A 22,132-nucleotide genomic window follows, 5' to 3' on the forward strand; every position below is an offset into this window, starting at 1 on the left:
TCTAGTTGCTGCATGTGGGACGCAGCCTCAGCATGGCCGGAGAAGTGGTGCGTCGGTGTGCGCCCGGGATCCGAACCTGGGCCGCCAGCAGCGGAGCGCGCGCACTTAACCGCCAAGCCACGGGGCCGGCCCTGAAGATTCTGACACTTAAAGTTGATTAGGTAAACTAACAAAAGTTACACATAGGGGCTGGCGTCATGGCCTAGTGGTTAAGTTTGTGTGCTCTGCTGCAGCGGCCTGGGTTTGGTTCCCAGGCTCGGACCTATACCACTCGTCCAGCTATGCCATGGCAGAGACCCACATACAAAATAAAGGAAGACTGGCACAGATGTTAGCTCAGGGCTAACCTTTCTCAAGCAAAAAGAGGAAGATTGGCAACAGATGTTAGCTCAGAGTGATTCTTCCTCAGCAAAAAAAAAAAAAAAAAAGTTACATAGATAGCAAAGGGTGGAGCCAGGTCTTGTCAAAGTCACCATTGACCCTGACTGGATTATCTGAGTGGGCCCAAGGTAGTCACATGATTCTTACAAGAGGGAGGCAGACGGGTCAGTGTCAGTGAAGGAGCTGGAATGGTGGAAGTGGGGTTTGGAAAAATGAGGGTGTCAGCTAAGGGATGTGGGAGGTCTGTAGAAGCCGAAAAAAGGCAAGGTAACAGATTATCCCCTGGAGATTCCAGAAGGAACCCAGACCTGCTGACACCTTGATTTTAGCCCAGGGAAACAAATTTGAACTTCTGATGTGCAGAACAATAAAGAATAAATTTTATTGTTTTAAGCCACTCAGTCTGCAGTAATTTATTACCACTACAAGAGGAAACTAATACAACTTCTCATGTTTTCCCAGTGAGGGAAATAAAGCACAATATTTACATGGCATCTACCTCGGCATCTGAAAGTATTCCTTCAGAACCTTTAGCTGAGGCAAAAAAAGAAAAAAAAAGAAAAAAAGCAAGGAATGTGGAAGACGAAGCCACATATTCATATTCAGCCTCATTAAAAATTATTTCTGAAACAAGACTTTACACTTGATATTCTTCCCAAAATGGGGCTCTGGCCAAGTCCGTTCAGGTCTGTTCCCCCAGAGTTGAAGCCAAAATGATGAAAACTGCCTTTGAACTTGAAGGCTCTGTGGTAAGAGAACAAATTAAAAGACATCTGAAGGAAGGAAGAAAGCAAATTTATTTTCTTCTTCATTTGAATGTTCAGAAAAACCAGTAATTAGATTGTTATTTTAAAATCTAACTTAATTCCTTTAATCTGAACATTTCAAAGGGCTTTCAAAAGCTCACAAATTACTATTAATCCCATGGCACAAAGATGATCTATGTCATTTTAATGGTATGCTATGCTGAAATAAAAAATCACAAGAGTTAGATCATTCCTCTGAGATTTCAGTTCCTTTTTCCTCTCTAATAAGTTAATTTGGAGAGAAAGAAGAATTTGGTGTCAGTGATCGAGCAGTAATTTTAATGCACATACACATACACATACGCACATTTGCATACAGTTAAACATTTTTTAAATAGCTACAAAAAACCTACAAAAGCAGAGAACAAACTAACCAGAGTGAATAGTTAGTATAAATAAAACACATATTCAATTTATACTAAGACTATCCCTGTAGCACCAGCACTTTGATCCTGAACACATAAAATGCACTAGAATTCCTCTCTCTATTATCTGTCTCTCATAATCTCCCTCCTGCTACCATTTACAGCACTCGGAAATGTCAGACTGGAAAGAACATTAGAAATCAGCTATTACCTAGGTCCTCCTTTAACATGTACGGAAATTGATCCACAAAGTTCAAGCAACTTGAACAGGTTTAGTAGAACAACCAGAATTAATGCCCAGAGCTTCTGCTGTCATCTCTTCTTTCAAAATCTTTCAAAGGGGCAGGGCTGGTGGCACACTGGCTAAGTTCGTGTGCTCCGCTTCGGCAGCCTGGGGTTCCTGGGTTTGGATCCCAGGCATGGACATACACACGGCCCATCAAGCCATGCTGTGGCAGCCTCCCACATACAAAGTGGAGGGAGATTGGCACAGATGTTACCTCAGGGCCAATCTTCCTCACACACACACACACAAAAATCAAATCTCTTCAAAAAATAATTATGTGGTTTAGAAACCTACAAGTGTGGTGAGTGGGTTTTCTTTTTGTTTTTTTCCTTTTGCTTCTGTCACCCAGCATCCATTTTCCTTCTGAGAAAATTTAGGCACTGCAATTTAGTTTGTAAGGAACTACTCCTCTTGCACCATTAGCCCAGGCACCTCCAGTGGGGTGTAAGGGTGGGGCATGTGGCTCTGTTCTGACCAATCAGAGCACAGTGCTGCTTTCAAGAGAGTGTAGGCTCAGGGTGAGGCCTGCAGCACAAAGAGGGCCATGAGGCATGAGGCAGCTTCTGCTGGGGCTGTCCAGTGGGCAGGAGGCAGCTGCTCTCACCAACTTTGATTGACCCTAGCAGGATGTGAGACAGGCATTGTCTGCAGACGCCTAGCACCATGGGAAGCCAGAAAATCAAGCCATTAGAGTAGAAGACAGAGCTAAGAGATTAAATGGATTCCTAATGACATATTAAATTATGTCCCACCTGAAGCCCAGAATTACCACCTGGGTCTTTCAGTTATGCGGACCAATAAATTCTTGTTGTTTTTGTTGTCATTGAAGCCAATTCGAGCTGGGTTTCAAGCCACTTGAGTCCTATCTAGGGTTGCTAGGTAAAATACAGAACAACTCCTTAAATTTGAATTTCAGATAAACAACGAATAACTTTTCAGTATAAGTATGTCCCACACAATATTTGAGAAGTCTGACAACTCTAATCCTGACTCCTATAGCAAGCTATTTCTAGATGTGGAGCAAAGCCAGTGAGTGGAGAAAAGAAAGAGACCTGCCACCACAGCACAGAGACAATATCATGGGATGTAGTGAGGTGTTTGTACACTTCTCTTTGGAGGAACAACAGCTAGTGAGTTATCATACATAAAGAGAAAAGAAAAGGCAAGGTATTTATCAAACTGATGTTCCCATTCCCTTTTGCCTACCTTCATCCTATCTCTACACTGGTTTCAAGGTCCTAGGATTCATCCACTAAGGAAGGAGGTAGTAACAGCCTCTGTGTTAAGAATGACTTCCTTGGAGTTCAGTTTAATTCATTTTATTTCACCAGGCATTTACAGAACACTGCCAATGCCTGAGATATTATGCAGAGCATTGTGGGGGTGCATGGGTAAGAAGGTCCCAATTCCTCCACTTCAGAGGCTTCAATCTGTTCAGAGAAACAAACACGGGCAAAAACAAGAGGACTGTAATGCCTGTTACATTGGTACAGAGAGAAACAAAAATTCCAGTCCTGGAGGGGATAGCGTTTGAGCTGGACCTTGGTGGAGAGGTACGGAGTGTCGGGGGGACAGGAGTGCTCATCTTGAACAAATGCCCTCTTATCAATTTCTATTTTCTTCCTGCTCCTTCCCTTCTCTTTCCCCTTTGCCCTTCCTTTCTTCCTTCTTTTCTCCTGATTTTCTAATAAGAATGGTGCTGTTGAGCAAGCTAGCACTGTCAAGGGCAAAGCAATTGGTGGGGTGGAGTCAAGTGGGGTTAAGTATTGCTGGCTTGGTTAGGGCTCATGAATATAGAACTCAAACTCTATTAGATCTGTGTTCCACAAATGTGTAGAATTTCAGAGCTGGGAAAGACCTTTACCAAACCCCTAATTTCACAGGTGAGAGAACAAATGGAGATCAGGTAATGATGAGAGTTGCAAATCAGGGACTAGAACCCAGTGCGGGTGACTCTAGAATCCAAGCTTGTTCCGCCTTACTTGAGGGCATTTAACCAGCAGACTCTTTACGCCCTAATTCTGTTCTGTCTTAAAGATTAGCAGGTGAAAATATACAGCTAAGTTTTATTTTTATTTTATTCCCCATCAGCCTAGAATGATCTCATTTTGGATCTTTCTTAAATAAGGAAAAACATGGACTTTCTCTTTAAGGAACGAACAGTGTGAGGACTGTCCCATTTTACAAATCTCCTATGCCCATACTCAAAGGGAAACCCAAGAGGCTCCCCAAACACTTCCATTTGTCTTTTTCTGGGGCAGGCCTATTAAGGTGTCACTGTTCGAAAAACTCAGCAGCAAGTTAACTTGCCCGAGTTGGATGTGGGTCTGTCGAACTTGAGGCAAATTGACATTTCCCTATTTCAGGTGTGAATGACTGTAGCAAGAAAAGGAATCACTTTTAGCTTCTTAAAAAACTTGGACTAATTTGCTTAAGAAAGGCTGGCAACAGAATTAAGGAGCACAGGAACCCGTCTGCTTCTACCTATGGCAATGAGATGTACATTGTAAAATCAGGTTACCAGTGAAAATGAGTCTGATGTGCTAATTCATAGCTCATTCTCTTATACTTATGTCATGGGCCCATTACATAATTTAGCAAGATTCTGGGGCCTTTCTCTAGGGAGGGCAAGTTCTAGAAAACAGAAGTGCTAGACAAGCATGGGAATAGGCTTTTAATGAAGAGAGAATTCAGGTCTTTATTTTTCAGAAGCCCACACTATTTATATCTCTAGCCCCTGATATTTTAATAATGAAAGAACGGTGCTGATTTATATTTCCCCTGAAGTACATACTTCCACATGCATGGAAAGGATCCTTCAGCACGCCATGGATGAAAAAGCAAGTACTACCCTATTAACTTAAAAATGAGGCATTAAAGGATCTTTGATGTAATTCTTTTTTTAAAGGCATATACTTTATCCTCCAGGTTACTTACAGTAGGCACACTCTTAACTGCTTTGAAATGCAGAGTGAGGGAAAAAAAATGATTTGTCTTCTTCAGATTCACTGGCTAGATGGATTCTCTGAATTTAGTTCAATTTCCCCAAATCTGAATGCTATATTTTTTAAGAAAGTGGAGTATTCAAAAAAGATAGTTTTCTCACGGTTGCAAATTCAAGATTTCTTCAGTGGAAGCACAAATGGCTTTTTCTTCCTTGAAGAGTAAATGAATCACAGGAAATTTCCCTCTACTACTCTGTCTCTTCATATCACCACAATCACAGATATGATATGGTCACGCTGAAGAGGAATATCTCATCACAGCATTCTGTTCATAGAGAAAGACAAAGTGTTAAGTGGCTAATAGGCCTTGTCAATTCCCCAATGCCCCCTAGGAAGTGGGGATGCCTCCTTTCTTATGCTGGTTTCCTCAAAAAGGAAGTTGCAGGGATAGACAAAACTCTTTTCCTCTTTCCTGCACTCTTTACTGCTGTTTTTGAAAGTCTTTAGCCCTACAATGGAACCTTCAGAGGGGGGCATCCACACAGTCCCACTACAGAATCTCTCACCTGCTCCTGCTTGCACACATTGTTCCCTTCAGTTATAGATGCATAACCAGGCTTGGATCTTAGGCCTCCTCTGCTACTCATGCTCTGAATCCCACTTTCTCTCCAGGATGTACCTATTCTCTCTTACATCACCAATTTTCTCTCTTTGCTGGCTTATTAGCATACAGTCATTCTATAATAATCCTTACTTTTAATAAAGCCCTTCTTGGGCTTCTCATCCCTCTCTAGCTAGGGATTTCCTGTGTCCCTTTATAATTAAACCCCTTTGCTTCGACATCCCCACTTACTCATTCATGAACCCATAAGCCCACTCTAGTCAGAATTTATTCTACACCACTCCATTGTCATGGCCACCATGACACCTCTTTGTCAAGTCCACTGGTCTTTTCCAGTTCTCAGCTTACTGGACTAATCAGAAGCATTTGACACTGTTAATAACTTTCTCCTCCTTGAAAAATTTTCTTCCTTGGCTTCACTTAGATGCTCTTAGCTCTCTTTCCATCTCTAGGCTATTCCTTCTCAGTATCCATTTTTTATTAACTATCAGTTTATCAATCTTTATATATTGGAAAGTCCAAGGTTCTGTCCTCAAATCTCTGTTATTGTCCATCTACATTCACACCCAAACTATGTTGGCTCTGCAATTAAAAAATATCCAGAAGTTGACTATGACTCAAGATTTCCACTGCTATCATTTCAGTCTATATCATCATCTTCTCACCTCTGTACAATTGAAATGGCCTCCTAGGAAGTGGCCTGGCTGTCACTTACACCACCTACAGTCTGTTCTCTATCCAGTAGCCCCATTGCCACACTTCTAAAATGTAAGTCAGATCATGTCACTCTTTTGCTCAAAACAATGATAAGTTCATTCCTCCACTTTTCATTTAGAATAAAATTAAAATTTCAGCATGATCCACTCTGCCTCATCCCTCTGATCTGACAGAATAATTCCCCTGTCCCCACTTATTCCCTGACACTGGGTTTCTTAGTATTGCTTGAATATTCCAAGGACACTCCCATCTTTGGGCTTTACTCTCACAGTTTGCTCTGCCTGGAGAGCTCTCCCAGCAGCTATCTGTCCAGCTTGCTCCTCCTAATCACTCACATATCACCCAATAAATTTGTACCTCCCATCTCCATCACTGTCTATTCCCCATAACCTGCTTTATTTTTTGAAGTACTTACTACAACAAAAAGAGTTATTTATTATTGTTTTTCTGCCTCCTTTAGAATATAAGCTCCATGATAGCAGGAATCTGTTTTATTCTCTTATTTCCCCAGAGTCTAGAAGAGTGCTAGTCACTTAGCAACTTCTCAATAAATATCTGTGGTTGAATGAATCTCCATCTCTGCTATATAATATCATCATCTATATCTGTCTTACTTACCACCCCAAGATACCTCTGAATGTCAATTAGATTTTGAGTACTTTTTCTATTTCCAAGTATCCTAATCTTAAACACACATACACACATATATGTGTGTTTACATACACACATATATGTACACACGCACACACACATACAAAATATTAACAATTTTCAAAGATCTAACCAGCATCACCTATGAAAAGATGTTATTTTACAGTATTATAGACATAGTCTAGGAATGTTAGAGCAATTTATCGCTATTGTGTGTGAACCAAAGAGTAAATGAATTATATACATTGTTTTAGTGAGAAAAAACTTCTAGACTGAGAGTAAAATATTAGCTTGGGACAAATGGTAATTGCAGTTGATTTGTCACACATCAAAGAGGTAAGTGGTAACTAAACTATAACATAGCTCTATTTAGGATGTCTAAATTTTTTGTAAGAATTTCATAACTAAAGATAGAAACGTCTGGATCCAGCCCTGAGGGCCTAGCGGTTAAAGTTTGGAGCGCTCTGCTTAGGCAGACTGGGTTCAGTTCCTGGGCATGGGACCACACCACTCGTCTGTCAGCAGCCACGCTGTCGCAGCGGCTCACATAGAAGGACTAGAAGGACTCACAACTAAAATATAAAACTATGTACTGGGGCTTTGGGGAGAAAAAAAGAGAGAGAGAGGAAGATTGGCAACAGATGTTAGCTCAGAGCGAATCTTTCCCTGAAAAAAAAAAGAAAAAGACAGAAACTTCTGCTATTAAATCCTCTAAAGTAGAACCTTTCAATAAAACACCCCAACAAATATTTCTTTTCTACTCTTGGAGCCCAATATATCAGGTAACGAGGTGCTTAGGGTGATAGAGTGAAGAGCTCAGTCTCTGAAGTAGCACAGGTGTGAATTTGAATCTTTACTCTACCACCTATCAGCTCAGCGACTTGCTTATCCTTTCTATGCTTCAAGAGAATTAAATTAAATAACGTCTGTGAAGCACCAAACATCATGCTTAGTACATGGAAGGAACCAATAAATGCCAGCCATTATTATTATGTTGTTATTACTATTAACCCAAATATTAGTTGCAAATACATAAACTACTTATAGTTTGTTGGGCCAGCCTGATATCATTTCATTTCCTCATCGGAGAAGACTCTGTCCATTACAGTAGTGGCCTGTCATCTTTTAAATCTTAAAGACAAAAGGCCTTGCTCTCCCGCTAAAAGTCATTATTTCTCAACCTCTCTTGTAGATAAGTGGCTAGTAGTCTAAGGCCTGGCTGAGGGGATAGAAATTTAGAGAACTTTGTGAAGATTTTTCTTGGGTGGGGAAAGATACTCTTTCAAAAGGGTTTTTGAGATCCTCTTCTGCCTTTTCCTCCTAATCTGATAGGCAGAGGACATAAATAGTGGCATCAACCAAAGAGGCCAAAATGTTTTCATAATTATACTAAATGTCATTTGCTTTTATCACTCGGTTGATATTTGCACTAAGGGTACAGAATCAGAGGTGGGTAAACTGTGAGCGTCTTAGCCGAGGCATCAAACAGAGCTAACAGTCATCATGTTTTTCACCATCACAAGCCAGCAGAAAATAAGTTGGCCAGTTTCTGTTAATAATGTACTTAATGAGAAATAAAAATTATTACTTTTATTAAATCTCAACTCTTTGTGACAAAATAGGAGGTATACATAAGGTGCTTCCGTTGCCTACATGACATTTGTCCCAAGGAATGGCACTTGTGTAATTGAGCTCTGAGCTGAATTAATCACCCTTTTTCAGGGTCAATGTTTTTACTTGAGAGCACAACTGACAAACTATAGTTATTCAGACTTGGATATTTGGCAGACATTTTCTTGAAAATGAATAGTGAGCCTGCTCCTTCAAGGAAACAACTGACAGTATTTGTGGCTAATGATAAAATTTTGAGTTTAAGCAGGAATTAGAATTTTAGAAAACTCGTATCTGCCACCACGATGAGATTGCTGGTGATACTAATGAATGTGATTTTTTGATATTGTACAATAAAATATGACAATATTTGGAAAACATGCATAACTTAGTGAATCAGTATTCTCCAAATGACCCATACATGATGTTACAACAACATACATGGGTAAAAGATCCGTGGTTCAAGATGGAACCCATAAATGTTTAGAGTAACTGCAATTCTCTGTGGTTGCGACAAGTCTCTCCTCTCACCTCCTATTTGTTCGCTGCCTTCCAACAAGACTAGACTCTTTATGTTTAGCTTTTGGTTAACATGCCTCTGGCCTTTGCTCATGCTATTTCCTCTGCCTGGAGAACAGAGTTACACAGCAAACTCTTAACTTCATGCAGATCTCTCTACAAATGCCCCCTTCATAGAGAAACCATCTCTAAGAGCGCTATCCAAAGAAGCTTCCCTCCATACTTCAGTTTTCCTCATTGTACTCATAATTTTTTTACTGGTTATTCCCTAACAAATTTATTAAGTGCTGTCTGTCTTTCCCAAAGGGATGTGGCTCCATGAAGTAAGGAATTTGTTTATTTTGTCTCTTTTGTTCACTGGTGTTTGCCAGAGCCTTGAACAGTGTCTGGAGTATATTATGTTCCTGATAAATGTTCGTTAAATGAATGGATCAATGAATGAATAAACAGTTTAAATTTTAGTACACTCAAGGTCAGAAGAGTTAAACACCCTGAACAAACTCACATAGCTCTTTGGTGGCAAAGCTAGAATTTATATCAGTTTAGTGCAAGAACCCAAACTCTTAACTAATACACTATCACACATTTGAAACTCTCTAAAAATTTACAAGTAGTCATTCTTCCATTTCCCTTGCCAGCTTTTTAGGCCATACAATATAACTTAATTAAAAAAGACTTGTTTTTTTGTCAGACAAGCTATTCCTCTTCTACTCCAAATACTTTAATAAAGGAGAGAGAGTAAGATGTATAGTCAATTGTAAGGAGACTTATAAACTATACAAATATAGGCCATCAGGAATGCTGAAATAGTTTATTCAGTGGATGCAAAACTGGCTAAACTGATCAATATTAACAGAGCAAAAAACAATATAATCTCCATAGGACACAATTTTGAGTTTCTATGAATAATTTACAGAGTTGTAAATAGCTCAAAATACACAGAGACCACATAGAATCAGAAAACCAAGACAACGCCTATAGACATTGAAGATACCCCGTAATCTTTTTGGTCCATTTCAAAATCTTGTACAATTTTTTAATATAGATTTTTTAACCAAAAGTAATGAGTGCCTTTCAGCCCTAAGAACAACACAAAATTTATCTTAATACTAATATGATAGTATAAAAACACTGGCATTCAGAGACATCTCAAATCCTTTGTCTTAATTTTCTGTCCCCTCCCCATCAACGAGATTATTGTTGATCTGCTCAGGTTTTGGGAGACAGCCTGTTTTGCTAATCATGAGAATGTGTGAAGAGACAAATTACAAGAATGAAATTTAGATTGCATTATACTATAAAGCTTCAGGAAGGGAGCAGAGAGAAGGAGCAGCTGGAAGAATAAAGGCTGAGGATTTCTGAGGAAGGTTTGAGGAGGACACAAAGAGGAGAGACATTAGGTACAGTTCTTGTGGTGTAAGGGTTTGGGGAGAGAGAGCTTGAAGAGTATTTGGGGATGTTTTGCTATGTTCATTGCAGTGTAATTGTTTTTGGTTCAATTGTTTCAATGCAATGCAATTTAATTCATCCTTCAGACCCTTTTTGAGAAATGTTTGTAAAGCCAAATTACTTTCCCATGCTAGTTTACACTTGGAATTATATTTATTTATTTTAGATGTAGTAACCAAGTTGTGGATTCTTGTCACAAGGAGAAGCGGTATAATTCTTGTTACAGTGATTTGCAAACAAAATTTCATTTGTGAAGTTTGATCATATATAGCGTTGATATGAGCTATATTTCTTTCTGCTTTTTCACTTCTAAGCATTGCTTTTAGTAAAGGTTAGTTTATAACCCAGTGACATCCTAAACTTGTTTCTTCTGTGATTTTAGAGTTGTACTGGTCAATATGGTAGTCACCAGTCACATATTGCTATTGAGCACTTTAAATGTGTCTAGTGAGCTTGAGAAACTTGATTTTTATGTTATTTCTTTTAAACTTAAAAATGAATACTCAATTTAGTTACTGGAAAACTTTTAAGAATTTTTGCATTAACGTGTATGTGAATCTACTTTTTTGATCTATAAGTTTTATGAAATCTAAATACAGATCAAGTATTCCTGATGACAATTTAGCACATGAATTGAGAAAAGTAAAAGATATACCAGATTTGGAAAACTTAGTACAAAAAAGAATACGAAATATTTTATTAATAATTTTATGTTGATTACATGATTAAATGATAATTCTTTGGATAACTGGGTTAAATAAAATCTTTTAATCTAATAATCATTCAATAAATATTTAACTTGCTATTAACAGCCATTATTATAGAAAGAGAGATGGATAAAATTGTGCTGAACCAAATTCAATTAGGTAAAAAACGTCTGAGTATTTATGGGTGGTCAGAACTGACGGGGCCATGTATGGCAAAGATATTAGTCAACTCTTCATGGAAAGGTAAGACTTGAATTTGAATCTGTCATAAGTGCCAAGAGATTTAAAAGGCAGAGCAGAAGAAGGAGGAATAGTCTCAGTAAAGCCATGGAGACAGCAATAAAAACAACAAACACTGGAAGAGTGAGAAGACCAGCCTGGTTGTACTGGAACATATTTTGGGAGATTGAAGAAAAAAGTAAAAAAGCACTGTTTGTAATAAATGCAGTTGGTGAGACTCCTTCTACAGGAGTACAATAAATACACAACAGAGTGTTCAAAAAGCCTGAAAACACAGGGAAAATAGTATACTAACTATACTTTGTTCAGATTAAAAATGAGACTTATTCCTTTAAATATAGAGGTACTTTTACCTAAGGTGCTAGAGATAAAAGAAAATTATATTGAGCATATTCCTGGAAAATGCAATTAAGGTTGTAGTAGTTTTAAAATAGGTCTGTAAATTCTTTGACAGTTCTCCTTTCCAAAGGCGATGCTTAATTCCACTCCGTGGGAATGTAGGTCGGACTTAATGATTCCTTTCTAACCATAGAATGTAGCAGAAGTGACTTGCTACGTGACTTGCAAGGTCATCAAAAGGATATAGCTTCTCCCTGGCTCTCTCTCTTGCATCCATCTCTTTGGGGGAAGACAGCTTTTAGGTTGTGAAGACACTCAAGCAACCCCATGGAGAAGACCACATGGAGAGGAGCTGAGGTCTCCCAACAAAAGCTAGCACCACTTTGCCAGCCACGTGAGTAAACTATCTTAGAAATGAATCATCCAGCCACAGTTAAGCCTTTAGGTGATAGAAGCCTGGACCAACATTTTGATTGCAACCCCATGAAAGACCAAGCCAGAAGCAGTCAGCCAAACTGCTTCCAAATTCCGGACCCACGGGAACCTGTGAATTATAATTAGTGTTGATAATTTTAAACCAATAAGTTGTATGGTACTTATTTATGCAGCAATAAGTAACTAAGAAAACATACTGTTTAAAAATAGATTTATCCAACTTTTTCTGACCTTCAGACACTCTATAGGTACACGAAACGGGGAATGTCATGATGATGGTGCCATCTTGGCAGTAACAGTCTGGCAACATTGACAAAGGGATCAGATGGCCGAGGGACAGATAACATTGAAAGGTGACTGGGTCTATTTTAGTCTCCCAGAGTAGAGGTGACCTGGGAGAAGGGCAATGGCAGAGGAGACAGAGATATAAAAGAGATGAAACCTGCAAATGTCAGAAATAATTCATTCAAAGATGACACCACATTTTTGAGCTAGAGTATCTCAGTAGTTGATGCTGTCTTAGGTAAAAATCCTTATGTGCTTAGGAAGAGGGGCTCAGTTTTGGATACAGTAAAATTTAAGGTAACGGATGCCTTGAGGCTAGAGAAGAGGTAAAGAGTCTGTTAGTGAAAAGTGAACTTTATATGTAATTGTGAATTTTTTTTCAGTAAAAATAGAAGGGAATTTTACTTTTGGATAGTGAGGAAAATTTATCAATATTTGGTAAAGCATTCAGTTCTCTTGAGATATATTAGGATCAATTGTGATGGAAAATCTATCAATGAACCTTTGGCTAATTGTTCTTAACAATGTTACAAACAGCACATGAAGATCAACATCACTGGTATTATCCAAGTACAGTGAAGGCCAAAGAAAATGTCTTTCCTTGGTTCTTGTTGATGAGAAGTCAGGACTATCTTACCAGCTTTTTCTTTTTCTACAGTATTCTTATTAAACAGTTAAAATCCAACCTCTTTATTCATCATCATCATGGGCCCCTTCTTCCTCATCATCCTCATCAGAGGAGAAAGGAGAGGAGCTACATGTATTGATCACAGATTGTCTCCATGTACGAGGCACTTTACATACTCAGCTTCTCTTAGCTCTTGAGTGCACTACCATGTAAGAAAGAGATGCTTGTTCTCATGTACAAATGAGAAAACAGAATGCAAGAGAAATAAATTGTCCAGAGCCTGGATTGAAGACACTAAAGCCTTTGGTCTTACCATTTTGCGGCTCTTTTATGATACTCTTTATATACACAACCAGCAGCCATTCTCCTCTTCATTTCTGTTCATACAATGTTCCTACCTAAACTTCAGCCTGAACACGCTGATCCTCTGTCATGAAGAATATGTTCTACATGGATTCATCTTCCAAGGTTTTTCCAGGTTCTTACCTCTTCCTTGAAGCCTTCCTCTATCCACCAGTTCTCGCAGAAATTTATCTGACCTCTAAATTAGAGTTAGTGGCACACAGCTTGACAATGAAGCACTTTCTATTGCTACTTCGATTAACCAACTTAATTGTCTCCACAGTTTTTGGAGAACAGAACCATAACTTCTGCTCCTGTGACTTCCTCCATACCTTGCTGATCACTGACAATCAATAGTTTTCATACGTTTATTTGATTAAAAAAGAACCAAAGCTTTAAATTATTCTCAGAATCATCCCATTTCTTTTTATAATATATAGGAGTCATTCCAATCTGTCTATAGTCTCATTTGGGGTTTTATTTCCAGACACTCCATCTGCCCCCATGTCCAACACAATTTTTCCACAATAGTACACGTCATTTTATACTTCCACGATTTTTTATATGATGTTTCTTCTACTTTTAACATTTCTTTTCTCCATCATCTCCCTGGAAAGTTCGTACTTATCCTTTAAGATTGCAGGGCATATTGAAGTTGCTGTGCAAACATTCCTCTGCTCATTTCCCATTTGTGTAGATTCTCTGTGGTTGGGTAGGAATGACCACAACACATTGCTTCAGAGATGGACCTTCCTGCTATGAGCCAGAGACCCTAGTCCTGTTCCTCCTGCTCTAGTGGTGAGTGTAGGACTGGGAAGATAACCCAGATATATGTCAACTAGCCATAGCATTTCCTGGCCACAATAACTAGCTAAAGAAGGGGCAGTGGCTTTAGGTGGTCCAAATAGATTAACCATTATATTTTTATTCAGTAGTTGGGGGAAACCCAACTCTTGATGTGGATGGTATGGCAGCAAGGGAAGGCAGATACGAGATGTGGTACTGATGGAGCCATTTCCAAGCTGTGAGAGAAGCTCACCTGAGAACGAAGCTGCCGCATGAAAGAAACTAGACCTGAGAAACTCACAGAGAGATGGCCATGGAGCTTTGATTGCTAGCTCTGAACTCTTCTCTGCCTCTGGGTGCTTTCAGCTACTTGAGCCAATAAATTTCCTTAATTGCTTAAGTCTAATTGAGTTGAGTTTTCCATTTCTTATAATTGAAAGTGTCTTAAACAAAAATCCAGATAAATTTTATCTTCTTTTATAACACCTTCCCAAATCCCTATAGGCAGGTCAGCTTATTGATGTTTCTTTCTTCCCCAGAACTTTGCTTATATAGCACTCATATCATTGAAAGTGTTGAATTGTAATGAATTCTTTTATTATCTGTTTCCCCAGTACACTATGAGCTAACTAAGGACAGAGACTAGATCCTACATTCATCATTTTATCCCTAGAGTTTTGCACACTCCCTAGTTCCCTTAGAAGCCATCAATACATGAATGAATGAATCTTCGGTTCCTTTACTCCATTCTATTTCAGACAAGAACCAATATATTCAATAGCTGAGGAAAGTGAGAGTTTAAGTAAAGTGTCTGGATTGGTGTAATGCAGTCTGCAGTGGTTCAACCTATTCATCACAGGGTTATTAGTCTCTGCCCCAAGTAACCTTTATACCAATTCCACTATGCTCAATTTCCTTTTGAAATTACTTACAGCTTCTGCACGACAGATTGCTTTCATGTTCATTCACTCATTTATTCAGCAAATATTTATTGTATGCCTACCCTGTGTTGGTCACTGGTCTGGGGATACAACAGTAAACAAAATTATTTTCCTTGCATTCTAGCAGGGGATGTCAACTATAAATAAAATGTATAAGAAAAATATAGAGTATGTTAGATGGTGACAAGTTCTGTGGAGAAAAAGGAGGGAAGTGCTGGAGGTGGTTGGATTGTGATTTTAAATAGATGATTAGGATAGCCCCACTGAGACGGTGACAGCCAAAGGAGGTGGAGGAGTTATGGGCACATCTTAAAAAAGGGGTTCAGGGAGACGAAATGTTAAGTGCAAAAACTCTGATGCAGGAGCATCTGGTGTGTCAGAGGAAAAACTAGGAGGCCACGGAGGCTGGAGCAGAGTGAGTGCAGAGGTGAGTAAGGAGGGTAGGGAAGATAATATCAGAGAAATAACACAGATTGGTAAGCCATTGAAATTGTCTGACTTTGGATTTTTAATCAGAGTAAATTGAGAAGCTTCTGGAAGGATTTAACCAACAACGCAGGATGACAGTCTCACCATTAGAAGGCTGGAAGGCATAGCCATGTGTGTTATTCTGGGGCTAAGAAAAGCATCTGCTTAGCTCCACATAGGGAGCCTTTATTGAATTAGTATTTGAATTTCATATCGAGTTGCTCTGTTTCCTTCTAATGAAGCCCAATGTATTTAATTCTTATTAAATATTTTAGCTAACATGTCAGTCACACTTTGTAATATAAAAGTGGCGGCATAAAAGTGGAAATGGAATACATAGAGTTTCAAATTACGTGTAATTTGGTAGAGAGATGAGAAGGTATCTTGTAAAGATATGGGGTGTCTAATGTTTCACTTTGTTTTTCCTGAGAGAAGACTGCGTAAAAGAACCACCTTTTTATTTTCTCCTCCTGCAGGCCTGCTGCCTGTGATTGATAGCTATTAAATTAGGTTTTACCTCTCTAGTTTGGTCTAGATTAAATACATTTATAGCACAGCAAGTCACAGAGGGACAAAGGAACAAGTGGCAATTATTCTGTCTATTTTGGTCTTCTTCATAGTTAACTACCCTTTAAATATGCAAAGGAAAATGATTCAAAGACAAGCAAAAAGGGAAATGAATGAAGTGCACTGAGCAGTAAACATGTTTAAAGCTTCTTAAATTTACAAATATAAGCTAGCACACACACATATTTCTTAAGAGAATTTATTTCAGATGCAGAAGTAAGGGAGAAATCTCACAAAATATATAAGTTCATTGAGAGTGATTTGTAGTATAGTCCTATTTTTCAACCATGTCAGGGGAATATATGCCAGTCGTATTTGGGGAGAATTGATTTGGGAAGAATTCCACTTGCCTGGTATACTCAGAGGACAGAATCATGTGTTCCTTACACAGTGATGCCAAGGTTACTTTGAAATGAGTAGGTCAAAGTCATACTAATAGGAGGAAGATGTTTTCCCCATGTGAAATTGTGTTGCCTTTAGAAAAAAATAAATCATATTTGCTGTAGCAAAGTGTGTTGCCTTTGGTGTTTTGTAAGGAAACCAATGGCAGTCTCCACTCTTTGGAAGTCCGAACTGGAATCTTAGCACCCATCATCATTCTCTCCGTCAAGAGATCCGCTCCCCCACTCCCTCTCACCCAGCAAAGCCTAGACACCAGGAAATCATGTTTAACATCTGCCCAAACATCAGGTAAGAACTTGTAAAGCATGAGAAAGGTGAGAGATTGAAGATCTGCAATTCCATCACATGTTAGAGTTTCTTGAAAGGTAGTGACGGAAAGGGACAAGGGGCTTGAAAAGAGATTGTGGGAAGATAAAAGAAAAAGAGAAACTCCATATGGGATTATCTCTAAGGGTCTAAAATACGTGACTTTCTCCCAGTTTTGTGATATTAAGGAACAAGTTACTCAAATATGGTAACATTTCAAAGTCCTTCTCCTCTGTCCTGTTGTGAAAATAGGACAGAAAAGAGCTCATGATCTCCTGGAGAGACTCAATCAGAGCTGGATCTGATTGGAAGGTCACATTGGCCCATCCCATGTGACCTAATATGAGAGAACATTCCAGAACAGCAAAGTCCTTCCCCAGCATGAGAGGTCATAAGCAGCTTTCAATTTTTCTTCTCTCTATGGGGAAGAAAGTAGGTCCTTACTACACCTCTTCAGATAACAGTAGGATCGTACAGAACAATAAAGAATTTTACTTTTACCATTGATTCTGAGCCATCAGTTAGAGTTGGAGCCATTGGACCAGGGCACACGCTTCTGAAATTGCCTCTCCTTCCCAGAAATCTCTTTCTCAGTGTGACCTAAATCACACATTATAATAGCTGATGGAAGTGAGTACTTAAAGGGAAGGTAAAGGCAGGAACAAACACTTGTTAATGGTAGAGTTACCTATGCCTTTCAGGCCTCCATACAGAAACTCAAAGAATAGTGGAACAAAAAATCACCCTAGAAAGCAGAAATGAGAGCATGTTTCTAGTCTTGGTTTCTTTATCTGGATAACTGTTAAGTTTGAAACAGTGAAGGATCTGTGATGTTACTATCTATATCTGTATCTGTATCTACATATATACATATATACATATATATATATACATATATACATATATATATGTATATATATATACACACACACACCTATACATATACACACTAACAGGAATGCAAGACCTCCGGATCGGGATCAGACTGTTTATTACTCAGAGAGTAACTTGCATCAGGTCTTCATGCCCAAAAGTGATGCAGCAAGAGCCAATGTCTCCTGTGCATACACTGGAGCTTGTACCATAGGAAAGGAATCCAAGAATTATGCAACTTGGAGCTTATATAGGGTAGCTTTCCCATCTGTCCCTCTATCCTCTGGAGAAAGCGAAATTGACTTCTGCTCTGCCATGTCAAATCTCACATTTGGGGAGGGAAGGGAGAAGGTTCTACTCCAGCATTCTGGAATGTAATCACATGTCTCCAGGGGAGAGATTAGAGTTTACATCTCTCTGGAGCTCCCTACCTTGATGGTTGCTCATCAGTCATCCTTTAACTCAGACGCCCCTTGGCTCAGAAAGCTCCAATCATGCGGAAACATGAACACATTCATGGAGAGTTGTTTTCCCACAAGAGCAGAGATAATAACTTTCTTCTGAGTGTGGTTTGAAGCTAGAATGAGATTATTCAAAGATGGAGATAAGAGGCAAAGGAAAGAAGCACAAGTCCGGAAAGAGAGGAATTTAGCTGCACTTCCTTCAGCTACTAAGTAGGAGCAGCCGTTCCCTTGCAGGGCCTTCTACTAGGGAGTTTTCATCTGCATTCCAAGCATGTGAATCAAGGCTGACACATCTTTCTGCTGCAGTGGCCATTCTGCCATACTAGTTTTCCTATTTTCCACACTATAATGGGACAAAACTTATTCATGATGGTATTCCCAGCTCTAGCACCAAACACAGTATCTGGAATGTGAAATGTGTTGAAAAATTAATGATCTAGGGGACTATCCCCTTCTATCCCAAACAATAGCTTCCCAGATAGTTTCCTAGAGCATATTCCTGATTTTCAGGGTGTGATATATACACCAAGGCGATGATGATAGTGATGATTTTGGTGGAAGAGAATGCAGAGTATAAGTGTACAACCAGATGGTTATATTGAGTCAGAGAGGCCTACGTTTAATACCACCTCCATCATTAAGTTATTTGATTTTGGAAGCTTTTGTTCACTCATTTATATAATATAAATAATGATAATAATAATATCTATTATGTCTAATAAAATAATATCTATTTTGGAATAACTAGATAAAATGATATATGTGTAGTACTTAGCATGGTATCAAGCACCCAGCAGGGTTCAAAATTGATTAGCTATCGTCATTTATCATTATTGATTTTTTAATTTAATTTATTTATTTATTTCCCCAAAGCCCCAGTAGATAGTTGTATGTCATAGCTGCACATTCTTCTAGTTGCTGTATGTGGGACGCAGCCTCAGCATGGCCGGGGAAGCGGTGCGTCGCTGCACGACCGGTATCCGAACCTGGCCCACCAGCAGCGGAGCGTGCGCACTTAACTGCTAAGCCACGGGGCTGGCCCTACTGATTTTTTAAAAAGGAGGCAAAGCATAGGAGGACGAGCAAGCAGAAGAAGGAAAAGATTGAGGGTTTTTTTAAATTCGATTTGGCTTTGCTGCCTGCCAAGTCATTGTTATAACCAATCCAAGAAGAGATGGGAAGTGCAGAAGAGATTTAGGAAAAAATTATGAAATCAAATCCTCCAATGAATCTCAGTACATGTAGAAGTAACACTGCCTGTAGCTGTGAGATTTGGGTAGAGGGGGATGGATAATTACAGAGGAGCTATAACTTTGATTTTCCTTCTGAATTTGCAGAGGTGGCATTCTAGTCTCAAAAGTAATCACAAGCAAAGAGATTTCAGTTGTAGTTTTGACACTGTACAGGAGCTGGGTCAGACCTCTCACAAGTGCTGCAGCCTCACTTTTCTCTCTTTGTAAAAGTTGTCCTAGCGTGGCCTCAAGAAGTGGACAGACACTGGATACCTAATTGTCAATGTTGTTGAAGTGCCTCAAGTTTCACTGAAAGAAACATGCCAAAATACTATCAAAATTGAGGAATGTGTTGCACTGGATATCTGAGGATTTAATTATTTTTTCAACTCAACTGTACAAAAACAAAATTAAGAGGACAAAATACATCTTATTTAAACCTCTACTGTCTCCCTACGCTTCTCCCCTTCCCCACTGCCACGACTCTACTTCACTCCAATTTAAGCCACCATCATGTTGCTCCTGGACTGCTGTAATAGCTGCCTAGAGGTTTTCCTCTTTACTGTCTTGTTCTATTCCGTGCCTCCAATCACTCTATTCTCCACAGCAGTCTGTGTGACATACATATCAGATAAAGTCAATATCCTGCGGAAAAGCCTTCAATATCTTCCTATTAGGGAGGTCCGAGATCCTTAATGGAGCTTAGATCTTCCAGTGCCTGGTCTTGTTTCTTTCTGGTCTGCTTTCTTGTTTCCTAACACTCTGTCCTCTAACTATTCGACACATCATTCATTCTTTGTTTTTTCCCCTCTGGAATATTCAATTCCATCTAGGTGGAATGACTGCTATTCAATTTTAAGAACCTAAAGCTTACGAGTACCTTTTTCTCCGAGAAGTCATTCTTCATTCTAGACCAATGGAGGACATACCCAAACTGCCATTTCCTCTGGCAGAATCCGAATTTCCTCTATCATATCACTCTTTACATTGCATTATTTATGTAGCAAAGGTAGTCTCTGATAGACTGTGTAACAGTATCAATTCTTTGCACGTAATCTCCCCACTATTTAACGAGAGGTACCCTTTGCTACAGGTAAGAATAGAAGGAATGAAAACACAAAGGAGCTATGTTTAGTTTTTGGCTTCCTAAACACTAACTTGAAGCTCAGAGCCTGAACACAATCACAAAAGCCAAGACACTAAAACTATAGGAATGGATTTTTTAAATTCTAAAATTTCTCCAGTCTTCCTTTATAATAGTATTTTATTGTAAGCCATAGGCTGGAGAGAATTGACAGGATTTATTTAAGGGAAGGTCCCATAAACCAAAAGAGGAATTAGAGAGGCTTCTGATAGCAACAGAGAAAGGTAAGTGGAGGAGAGACGGGAGGTTAGATGTTCACCTTTCCTCTTGCGGGTGATGTTCCAAGTGAGAAAAACATGAGTCCATTGATCTGAGATGTAGGTTCTGAATTTTCATTTTGCTCGACTTATAGAATCTGTGTCCCTATGGCTCATTTTTGCATATGTAATACTGTGCCTAGCACAAAAAAGAGGCTTTGTAAACATATGTTGAATGACAAAGTAAATGAGTAAGGCTTTCGTAATTTAGGAAAGAGAGCAATTTAGTAACTAATTTGTAACATATTTCCTTAACTGTTTCCCACAATCGCTCATTCTGCACCCCTCTCATCTCTGCACTCCATGGCCATGCTGCATTCTTCAACCTAATTGATTTTTTAAAATTTCACACTTTTTGATATCAGAGGTAATAGGTTTTCACTCAAATCCATAGAGAGAAAACCACATTACCAGCATTTGCACTTCATTTGAATGTACGGCATCCTATATTTGAGCCATGCGATTCAGGAGATCTCTTTTTTTTTCATTTAGTGTTTCATTGCTTTGCCAAGGCTGTATGGAAGACAGGCAGAGGGATGTGTAAAAGCACATTTACCTTTTGCACCAGGAAAGGAACAGGGTCTCTACATTTGGGCTATCTAATCTATTATAATATATATTTAGCAAAAATAGTGAAGTTTTCTTTCTTTCTTTAGGCTCATCTCACACCACTCCTATTAAATATTTACCTAAGTTTCCTGAAATCTAAGAGAGAGGCAAACTCAAGTATTAAAAAGTGGAACTTTAGGATATTACAGAACGTTCTCCAATGCTCCCCTATGGTATCATTTTAAATTACTAAACATCAATCAAATGTCTTCTAGATAGAATACGCACAGTGCCCTATGTTGGGAGATTAAAAAGCTGGGTAGAATCTGCCCCCAAATGTGCACAGGCTATTTTATTTTCATTTTCTAACCACTCTTCATAAATCCTCTGCCCCACACAAAAAAGTTCTTTTCATAAAACACAAAGAAGAAGAAATTTGTCCAGGACTGAAATGAGACAGATGTAAAATTAAGAAAATGGAGGAAGAGATATTGGAGAAGGGAGGAATAAAATCTAAGGAGAGAGGAAAGAAATAGAATGATCCTCAACAATCTATTTTTGCTTGACCTTTGAAGGACTCTGATTACAACTGGTCTTTTCTCTATCTTCTCCTAACCCTTTTAAATTATTAATGAAATAAAATGAACAGACACAAAATGCTACCTTTCTCAAACACGACTTTAAGTTCAATAATATAAGATCAACAAATAGCTAATTTTCCCAAGTATTCTTATCTCAATTAAGCACTTTTTATTAAATATTTTAACTTGTCAAGAGATAACTAAAACTGTCTATGATAATAACAGTACAGTCTT

This window comes from Ceratotherium simum, chromosome 8 (genome assembly GCF_057802395.1).
Source record: "Ceratotherium simum simum isolate JZ-2026a chromosome 8, ASM5780239v1, whole genome shotgun sequence".
Taxonomy (NCBI): Eukaryota; Metazoa; Chordata; class Mammalia; order Perissodactyla; family Rhinocerotidae; genus Ceratotherium; species Ceratotherium simum.